The sequence below is a fragment of the Varanus komodoensis genome, unplaced genomic scaffold (assembly GCF_004798865.1).
Source record: "Varanus komodoensis strain SLA01 unplaced genomic scaffold, ASM479886v1 scaffold32, whole genome shotgun sequence".
Classification (NCBI taxonomy): domain Eukaryota; kingdom Metazoa; phylum Chordata; class Lepidosauria; order Squamata; family Varanidae; genus Varanus; species Varanus komodoensis.
Window position 1 is genome coordinate 9525859 of NW_025335798.1, and position 9439 is coordinate 9535297.

At 43.0% G+C, this 9439-nt stretch overlaps 1 non-coding gene across 1 annotated transcript; it reads left to right on the forward strand.

Annotated features, from left to right (window-relative positions):
- Nucleotides 1-534: 534 nt before the first annotated feature.
- LOC123027573 lies at nt 535-639 on the forward strand. Its single transcript, XR_006415526.1, has one exon. It is a non-coding gene; the product is annotated as a U6 spliceosomal RNA (small nuclear RNA).
- The last annotated feature ends 8800 nt before the right edge of the window (nt 640-9439 follow it).

Here is a 9439-nt window from a genome sequence, read left to right on the forward strand (position 1 = left end):
GATGCGTAACCTGTATCGTGAATAAGGAACTACCACTAGGACAGTATATGGAGAAGCAGAATGGTTTCTCATAGGCAAAGGTATCAGATAAGAGTCTAGTTTATCTACCTAGCTGTTCAATCTGTATGCAAAACGTATTAGGATCAGAGGAAGAAGGAGTGAAAACTGATGGAAGAGACATCAATAATTTAAGATATGCAGATGTCCCATGTTACTGGCCGTGATGGATCAAAATGACTCCTGATGAAAGTGAAAGAAGAAAGTGCAAAAGCAGGACTGCAACTGAACATCAAGAAAACAAAAATCATGACTAATAAATTAAACAACATGCCAACAATGAAGAAATTGAAATTATCAAAGATTTTGCATAATTTGGCTCAACCAGCAATTCAAATGGAGACTGCAGCCAACAAATTACAAGACTGAGACTTGGAAGGCAGCAATGAAGGAACTAGGAAAGATAATCAAGTGTAAAGATGTTTCCTTGGAGCCCAAGGCCAAGTTCATCTGCACTATTGTATTCCTGATCACTATGTTCGCTTCGGCAGCACATATACTATAATTGGAATGATACAGAGAAGATTAGCATGGCCCCTGCGCAAGGATGACAAGCAAATTGGACATACACATGGTGGGCATCTCGTGAGCAGAGCTGGCTTGAGCCAGGGGTCAGACTAGATGGCCAGGGAGACCCCTTCCGACTCGCTCTGTTTCTATGTTTGAGTGTGAAACCAGGATGCTGAAGAAAGCTGATAGGAAGAAAGACGTGTTCAAACATGGTGCTGGAGATCTTTCTGAATACCCTGAACTGATTGACAGAAAGATGAACAAATAAGTCCTAAGTCAGAAGTTTCCCTGGAAGCAAAATGACAAAACTGAAGCTGCCATACTTCAGACATTTCTTGAAATGCCATGCATAAGGGATGGCATACAAAAGTTCTGAAGGAAGGAAGGAAGGAAGGAAGGAAGGAAGGAAGGAAGGAAGGAAGGGCAAGTCTCACTGGAGAAGACAACTTTGCTAGGGACAGTTAGAAGGAGGAGCAGAGAAGAAAGACCAACTATGAGATGGCCTGATTTCATAAAGGAAGGCACAACCTTGAGTTTATGACAGCTGAGCAGGGCTGTCAAGGACAGGACATTTTGGAGGGCACCCATTCACAGGCTGACCATGCTGTAGATGATTTGATGTGAAAAAACAGCAACGGCATCAATAAGTAAAATGTCTTCTGGATGTGGTCACAATCTATTTTGCTGCTATCTTATTGCTCTCCCACCCGTGAAACTCCCTTCCCTGAAAACACAGAATATTAGGGATCAGGTTAGGCAGAATCCTAGGACATAGTCTGGGTGCAAAGAAGCAAGCCTCTTGCTAAAGCTAAGTGGGATTGGGCCTGGTCATGAGTGAAAGTCCACCTGGGAACCCATGCATACCAGTTTGAGTTCCATGACAGAAAATAGGTGGGATATAAATATTCTCAACAAACAGACAAAAGATAACCAGTCTCTCTGACTTAATAGTTTTCTACATGCAGTAGGAATGTATGATACTGAAAGAAGCAACTGCAGCTGAGTTAGCAAGATGCTGATGATGACCCATGCACTATTTGTTACCATGCTGCTGCTGCTGCTGCTGCTGCTATCATCATCATCATCATCTCATGACAATGCTGTCCCATAGCCAAACCTTGCTAAGAGGGCAGTTGCTGTCATACCGAAAGGACCCTCCCTTGAAACACACTTTTTTCTGGTTTAACCATAAATCCTGACCCCCAACTGATATAAATCTTAATGCTACTAATCCTAGATACATGTGTCTAGAAGTAAGCCCAGTGAACCCAATGGCACTTACTTCCAAGTGAATCTGCACAAGGACTGTACTATGCATAGGTATAACAACAGCAGTTGCTCACATTCATCCCTGATTGTGTTGTCTGTACCTCCATTCCCTGTTGTCTCCTCATTATCAAAATTAGCCTGCTTGCTACTTAGGACAGAGACCCACTCTCTTTGCCTGGGAAGCTCTTTGAAGCATTATTGGTCCTGGTCATGCCATACACATGAGGCTTACACATACATTACCATCAGTGTACATAATGATTCACAGACCACTTACAGTGCAATCCTATCACTCCCCCCCAGATTAAACCCCCATTCAGCTTAGTGTGTTCAGAGTCTTCCTACCTAGTCAACATGTTTCCAATCATAGTTTGAGGCTAAGCCAGCCCCCTGAACTTCAGCTAACTATGCAAAGGATTACAGCCTTATTCTTGTTTATAGCCAGCTATTTTTACCTGAAGATGCCTATATGGCATTTTATTTGTAGAGCAGTATGGAACTGCTTTACATGAGATGCCAAATCTTGATGTGCCAAATCTTGTCATTGCTTGTCAGTGCAATGAATGCCAAGCATTGTTCTCATTGCATTATGAAATCATGCTACAGACATTGCTCCTTTCTCAAATAGTGTTAGCCAGTGCTGAATTTGAACAAAGACTGTCCAAGGGGAAAATCAATTTGAGAGTTTAGTCTCTTACGTATCAGATTTCAGATGGCCACTCAGATTACCCTGCAATTCGGAAGGAGTTTATCATCATCCAGTGAAGACAAATGGATTTCCGTATGGGGTAGTTCAGACAAAGGCTCCAAGTGCACGGAGCCCATGCGCTGCGTGGGAGTGGAGATGGCGTGGGTATTTTGCCCTCCCTGTCCACTGGATACATCTGTCCAGCCTGACAGCCACCTGTTGCAGGTGGTGTTAGCATAAGGGCCTACATGCCTCTATTAAAGAGAGGTTGGCCAGATATTTGCTACACATATGAATCAGCTGATTAACAACAGCATGTCTGTAAGCCTAGTTTCAATGCAGTGATCTGTGACCTTGATTCTTAAGAACCTGGGGGCCACTGCCTAACTGTCAGCATTCTTCTTGCAGACTAGTAAAGCAGGCACCACACAAAATGTGAGTGAAGAATCTGAAGAGGGTCATCAGAGCTTTAACTCTACAAACTACAGCAGCTGCGGGCAGAACCAACTGACCCCACTGCTACAAACAGTGGGCTCAAGGAGGCACCTCTAAGAAAGAATATTGCCTCCCCCACCTTTGTCCAATGATAATTCCTTCAAATGAGCAGAAGAGATAGCAGAAGAGTCAGAACCAGTGGGTTAAGCAAGGCTGGTCGTTCCACCAGCTAAGTGGTGACAGCATGACTCAGGCACAGATTTAAAGCACACAACTAAAGGGCTGCACATTGTCAGCTGTTTGGTATACTGAGGCATATCTCAAACACAAGGGATCTTCATGTTCTGATTTAGGCGCCAAAATGTTTCAAGCCAACGCTAGGGATAAGATGTCCTTCTCCTGACTGCTGGGCACTTCATTCCACCATTTGTTGTCCTCTTTCTTACTAATTTTATCTTGCATACACTTTGTTCCTGCCCTTGATCTTTTCTCCCCCTCCCATATCCTCTTTCTCAACTAGTGTTACAGGATCATAACCCCACGGGTGCTTCCAGACAGAGGGCTCCTAGAAGTAACCATCAGAAGGCATTGAGCGGTTGCTCAGTCTTTTCCTCTTGAAAAGATTTTCTGTGTTAAGGGAAAGAAAGGAAGAAAGTGTAAGAAAACACAAGAAAATGATGTGCAGAGAATGAGAACATCTGGACACACACATTCCAATCAATGAGGCACGTGATTATGCCATAAAGGCTTCCCCTGGAATTGCCTTAAGGATGCTTCTGTATCCTTAATGATTCAATGTCATGGTGCCTTCCTTTAAAGAGCAGGCCGGCCTTAAAAATGCTGACATTCAAAGAAATCATAACATTACTTGCATACAAATCATCATTCAGTCCCTGAACTCCCGTTTTAAGGAAACCTGCTGAAAAAACTGTGGCAATATCATGGCATCAGCATCTAGAATCCAACATCTCTGAGAAAAATCCATCCTGGGTTCCAGCTTTCCTATAGGGAAGAGATGGCACTTGTCAGAATAACAAATTATGTGCTGATGATTTTAGATTGAGGACAGATGGTAACTTCAGTTATGCTGCACCTTGTGGTGCATTCAGTACCACTGAACACGAGCTGCTGCTTCAGCAGCTGAGGGATGTTGCAGGGGGTGACCACAGATGCCAGTTTCATTTGTATAAGCTCAAAGTCAATCAGTGGTGATGGATGGTTCTTCATTATCCCCAGAGAAGCAAAATGTGGCATCCCTCAGAGCTGCAATCTGTGGCCTGCATTATATGCACTGCGCATAGAGCCCCTTGAGGAACATCATGGGGGAAATGGGGATCCAATGGACTCATAATGTTCACTGCATTTTAATTGCCCTGTGAGTGGTGCCATGTCCTCCTGCTCCAGAGGAATGCCTGAATTGTATAGCTGGCTGCATGATTTAGATTCAGTATGGGAAAGACTGTGGCAAGAGCAGTAGCAAGCTGACAAAATTATGCCTTCGACACTCTGTAGCCCATCCACGTTGAGCACAGCCTTGGGGAAGGTCAAGCAAAGATCTGAGGTGATTGCTTTAAGGCTTGTGTCATGCAAGCATAACCGAGCTGCAATTTCTTGAAAAACAAGAGCACCAAGTGCTCTGTGAAATGTTCTGCTGTTTGGTGTGATGTGTGTGACTCTCTGTTTGCATGAGCATGGATGTATTTATCATGAAGACTTAGCACAACACAGCTCAGGGCTCGGAAGAGTCCTCTAGGCCTGAACTAGGCCATGCTTTGCACAACCATGATCCCACATTTAGACCTTGGCAATTCCAGTGGGAAAGGAGCTCTAGTAGCAAAGCTCAGAAAGGCCTTCTTCTGGAGGGATGCTGCCAGAGAACAATTAAAAGGATGCCAAGCACCCTCTGCAACATGATGTACAGTGTGGCTGAGACTTGCTGTCCAAAGAATGCATATTCACTTAGACCCACTTCTAGGGAAGTATAACTTGGAATCTGCTTGGTGAAGGAAAAAAAACTAGGCAGACCTACAATTGCATTTGCATAGTCCCTGGCTGAGGGAATCCGAGAGTCACATGCATCATCACCACATAGGGAGGCTTGGCTTCAGGGAGGATAAATGGCTGACAACACTTAAAAGGTCCCTCAGAATAGCCTTCCCCAACCTGATGTCCTCTATACATTTTGTAAAGCATCTAGAGGGCACTAGATTGGGAATGCTAGCCCAGAGCAACATTTCAAGGATTGTTGGCTGGATTTTGTTGATTTCAGTAAAGCTGCGTCAAATTAAAACGTTGGCCCAGAGTGATGCCCTTCCTTTCTGAATACCTCTCCCTGCTGGTTTTGAAATCAAGCTAGGCTAGCCATCTTGTGATCACCACCAGCATTCATTAGAGCTTCATGGTGCTGTTGCATGCTTTGTCTGGTCTAGCAGCAGCAAAAAACAAACCCCAACTATTTCCAGATATACAGGTGCAAAGCAGCATTTGGTAAATGAACCTCTTGGTGCCTTGGTCTTGGCCTGCCTAAGAGGGCATTGTGGAAAATTCTGGGTTTATTAAATTTAATGAGCAACTAGACTGGTTCTTAAATAATTCACTGCTCATCATCAGCTGCTGCTCTGGTAATAAGAGCTCAGCAAGATGCCACTTCAAGAAACTATTTCATGCTGTCTTGTGCCCAAAACCTACTTGACAGAAAAGTAAAAACTAAAATGGGCAAAGGTATTAGATGTAGTTTTAATGCATCAACAGGCATGCAGGGTCATATCAGACAACGCTTCCAATGGACATGCTACATCACTGATGGCGAACCTTTTAGAGACCGAGTGCCCAAACTGCAACCCAAAACCCACTTATTTATCGCAAAGTGCCAACACTACAATAAAACCTGAAAACTGAGGTTTTAGTTTAGAGAAAAACACCTCACAGCCAGACCAAGCAAATATATATGTATCCTCAATAGTGCATCGACTGGCCATGCGAAAGCTCGGACAAGTCACGGCTAATGAGTCGCGGCTCGTAACGTCATCGCCTGGTCCCGCTACTCCTTTCCGAGCAAGGGCATGGCCCCTATGTGCACTGTTATCCGATGCTCAGCTGCTGGGGGGACACTGGAGGTACTTGGCTCGCATGCCTAACCCTACCCCTTGTGCACACCTCTAACCCTAATATAGGGCTAAAGTTCCATTGAAAAGAGGGCAATTTTGAAAAAGCCTTCCCTGAGTAGCTTTTTCTGTACTGCTCATCATTCCTGCCCATTCTAAACACATTCCAACCATCAAAATCATGCCAGGACACCACATTTTTCTAAGCCTAACCCAGTGATGGTGAACCTTTTAGAGACCGAGTGCCCAAACTGCAACCCAAAACCCAATTATCTATTGCAAAGTGCCAACACTACAATAAAACCTGAAAACTGAGGTTTTAAGTTAGAAAAAACACCTCACAGCCAGTCCAAGCAAATATATATATGTGTATATACTTGGCAGCGCACTGACCAGCCATGCGAAAGCTTGGACGAGTCACGGCTAATGAGTTGGGGCTTGTGATGATATTGCCTGGCCCCTATGTACACTGTTATCTGATGCTTGGCTGCTGGGCTGATGCTGGGGTGATTTGGCTCGCGTGCTGATAGAGAGGGCTCTGCATGCCCGCTGTAGCATGTTTGCCACCACTAGGCTCCATTTTATCAACATCTTTGGTCTAGAAATTCTGCCGGTGCATCTATAATGGCCATTCTCACTCCCTGGTAATCCTGGAAATGGAAGCTCAGCAATGAGGCTGAAACACTGAGGACTCTAACAGATAACATTTAGAACCCACAGATAGAACCCACAACTGCCACTGTTCTAAAGCATGCAATTGGGAAAATAAGCATACAGATTTCGCTGAGGAAATGATTTGAAATTTTCATTATAGATAGAAAGTTACTGTAAAAACATTTCCCTATAGATTATGCTCAGATTATTCTACTCCATTCCTAGCTTTAGAACTGTTCTGAAATTGGTTTTAATTGATATTAAACATAACCAAAGCCTCTTCAATTATGTTGAAGCCTTTTTGGGCAGCAGGGGCTTTTTCAGGCCCAAATGAAGCATCTTATTTAATAACCAAACTACCATGAAGACTGGATCTCTCAGACTTCTTACAGCTGGAAAGTTGGGCTATGAACAGCCACAGTTCTTACCTAAACTGAATAACAAACCAAATTCTCTAATAATCAAATAATAAATCTAAACCCATTCGCTTTTCTTGAATAGGCCCATTCTACAGTACAAGCATTGTCTTTACATGCAATTTACATTATCCAAAAAACAAACAAGCAAACCTACAGACTCACACTCTACTGCTCTCTAACAGACTGGATGGAGCAAGATAGGAGGGTGGGGGGATGTGTTGATGCCTATGCTCCTATGGTAGATTCCCCCTGAAAACTGCACAATTCTTGCCCATGCAGCAAACTTGGCAAGCATAGTGGTGCCTATGATGTCATATGAACTGTCCTTAGATATAGCCTGGCCCTTTTTTGCTCTCCTAGGTTGACGCATGCCTGCTTGCAAACTTCTGTGGTAATAAAATGCAATGCTTCCTCGCATGCTTGCTCACTTGATTGACTGATTTATGTTAAGGGTGGTATCAAAGAAGGCACTGAGTAGTTTCAGGTCAATGAGCCTGCTATGTACACAAGTCTGCAGATGCCTCTGCAGCTGTTTGCACTGGACATTTAAAGTACAATGCATATAAAATAAGAACAATTCTGTGTGGTTGTGCTCAGCATCCTCAGTGTGCAATCAAACAGGGAAAAAGGATACAAGAGTAGATCATATCCTATTGTGCGCACTAATGTAGACACACACTTTATATATCTTTGTCACCCCTAATTCAAAAGAACAGAATACAAACAAGAAATAAAAATTCAAAAAGAAAACTGGCTTGTCAAAATATGGAAGAAAAGTCCATAAATGTGGAGCTGCTGAAGTTATAAAAGACAATGTGGAAGGGCAAGAAATGTTGGAAATTGATGTCATAGCAAAGGTGCGACAGAAAGGTTGCAAAAACAGTTCTGGAGGCAAAAACTATCATACAGGTATAATAAAAGAACAGCCCTCCAGAGGAACAGAGGAAATGACTTGTAGACCCAACTTAACTCTACTACAGAAGGCTATAATGAACCATTGTCCACCCCATCTGAAATAATCTTGTAGCAACATTCAAGACAGAAAAACCTTCACAAATCAGGTCAGAAAAATAATGGAAGAAAGAAGCAGAAATCAAAAGAAGGCAGTGGGCCATGTGGATTCAGGGTGAGCAAGAAACAAGAGCATTTTTTCTGTGTTAGACCATTCAAATATATGACTCACATGTACCAGCACAATGGGAAGCAAGATGCACATTTTCTGAAAGTTTGAATCTACTCCAAGGTGGAAAAAGTTATTGACTGAGGTTATGATTTTTACATTGAATTAAAAGGTGAACTTTTACAATGAATTAGACGGTGAGGATAATATTTACACAAGCACAGGTTATTTTATGCTTACCAAACTTTGTTGGTAACCAACTTCAGGAAGAAAATGTGATGCCTGTAGTACATCACCGGCTTTGTCACTCAACAGCTGACAAAGTCCAGAAATAAAGCAAGTCTTCCTGACTCATAATGTCCATCATGACCAAACCTAGAATGCAATACATTTTTTTCCAAGCAGCAGTGACAACACTAATGATCAATGCTGATCTAAGCCCTTAGCATCTTGTACAGCATCTGTGCCATTTTACAAGGCAATGAACTTCCCATCAGCCATATATAACCCTGATGTAATGTTTCTGTTTATATAATTTACTCTCCCGCCCCACCCTCCCCAAGAGGAAGTCATCAATAATTCACAGCACATCCTCCGAGCTGAGGCACTAGCCCTCAAATAATGAACAACTGGGCATAATGATATGACCAATGGATGGATGAAGGGTTTGGAAAAGGCAGACAGATTCATCTTGATTTAAAACAACCACATAATAAGGGTTGCATCATAAACTGTCTTCAAGTGCTGAGGACTGAAGTGAAAAGACTTTAAGAAAAGTTGTGGAGTGACCATGCGTCCTCCTTCTCAGAAGACACTTTCCTGTTTGAAGGGCTGTCCAAAGGCAGTCCCTCTGTCCTCTGCTTGGGAAAGTGTCCAGCCCAAATCTGATTTAAAAGTAAAGAAGCACAAGTAGACTGGACATAGGCCCGCAAGGTTGCACTTGGAAAGCAGGGTAAGCAAGCAGTAGGGCACTTGGTTACAACATGATTACACAGTGCACCTTAAAACACAAACACGCTCTTCTGAACCCAAGTAAAAATAATTAAAATAACCTTTAAAAATAAAATTAAAAGAAGGTGAGGCAGACAGCTTGGTGGGTGCCCAAAGAGGTATCTTGGTTGCATCAACGCAACACCATGGACACCATGTTGGAAGTCCTGACTTAAAATCTCTGGACTAGCAA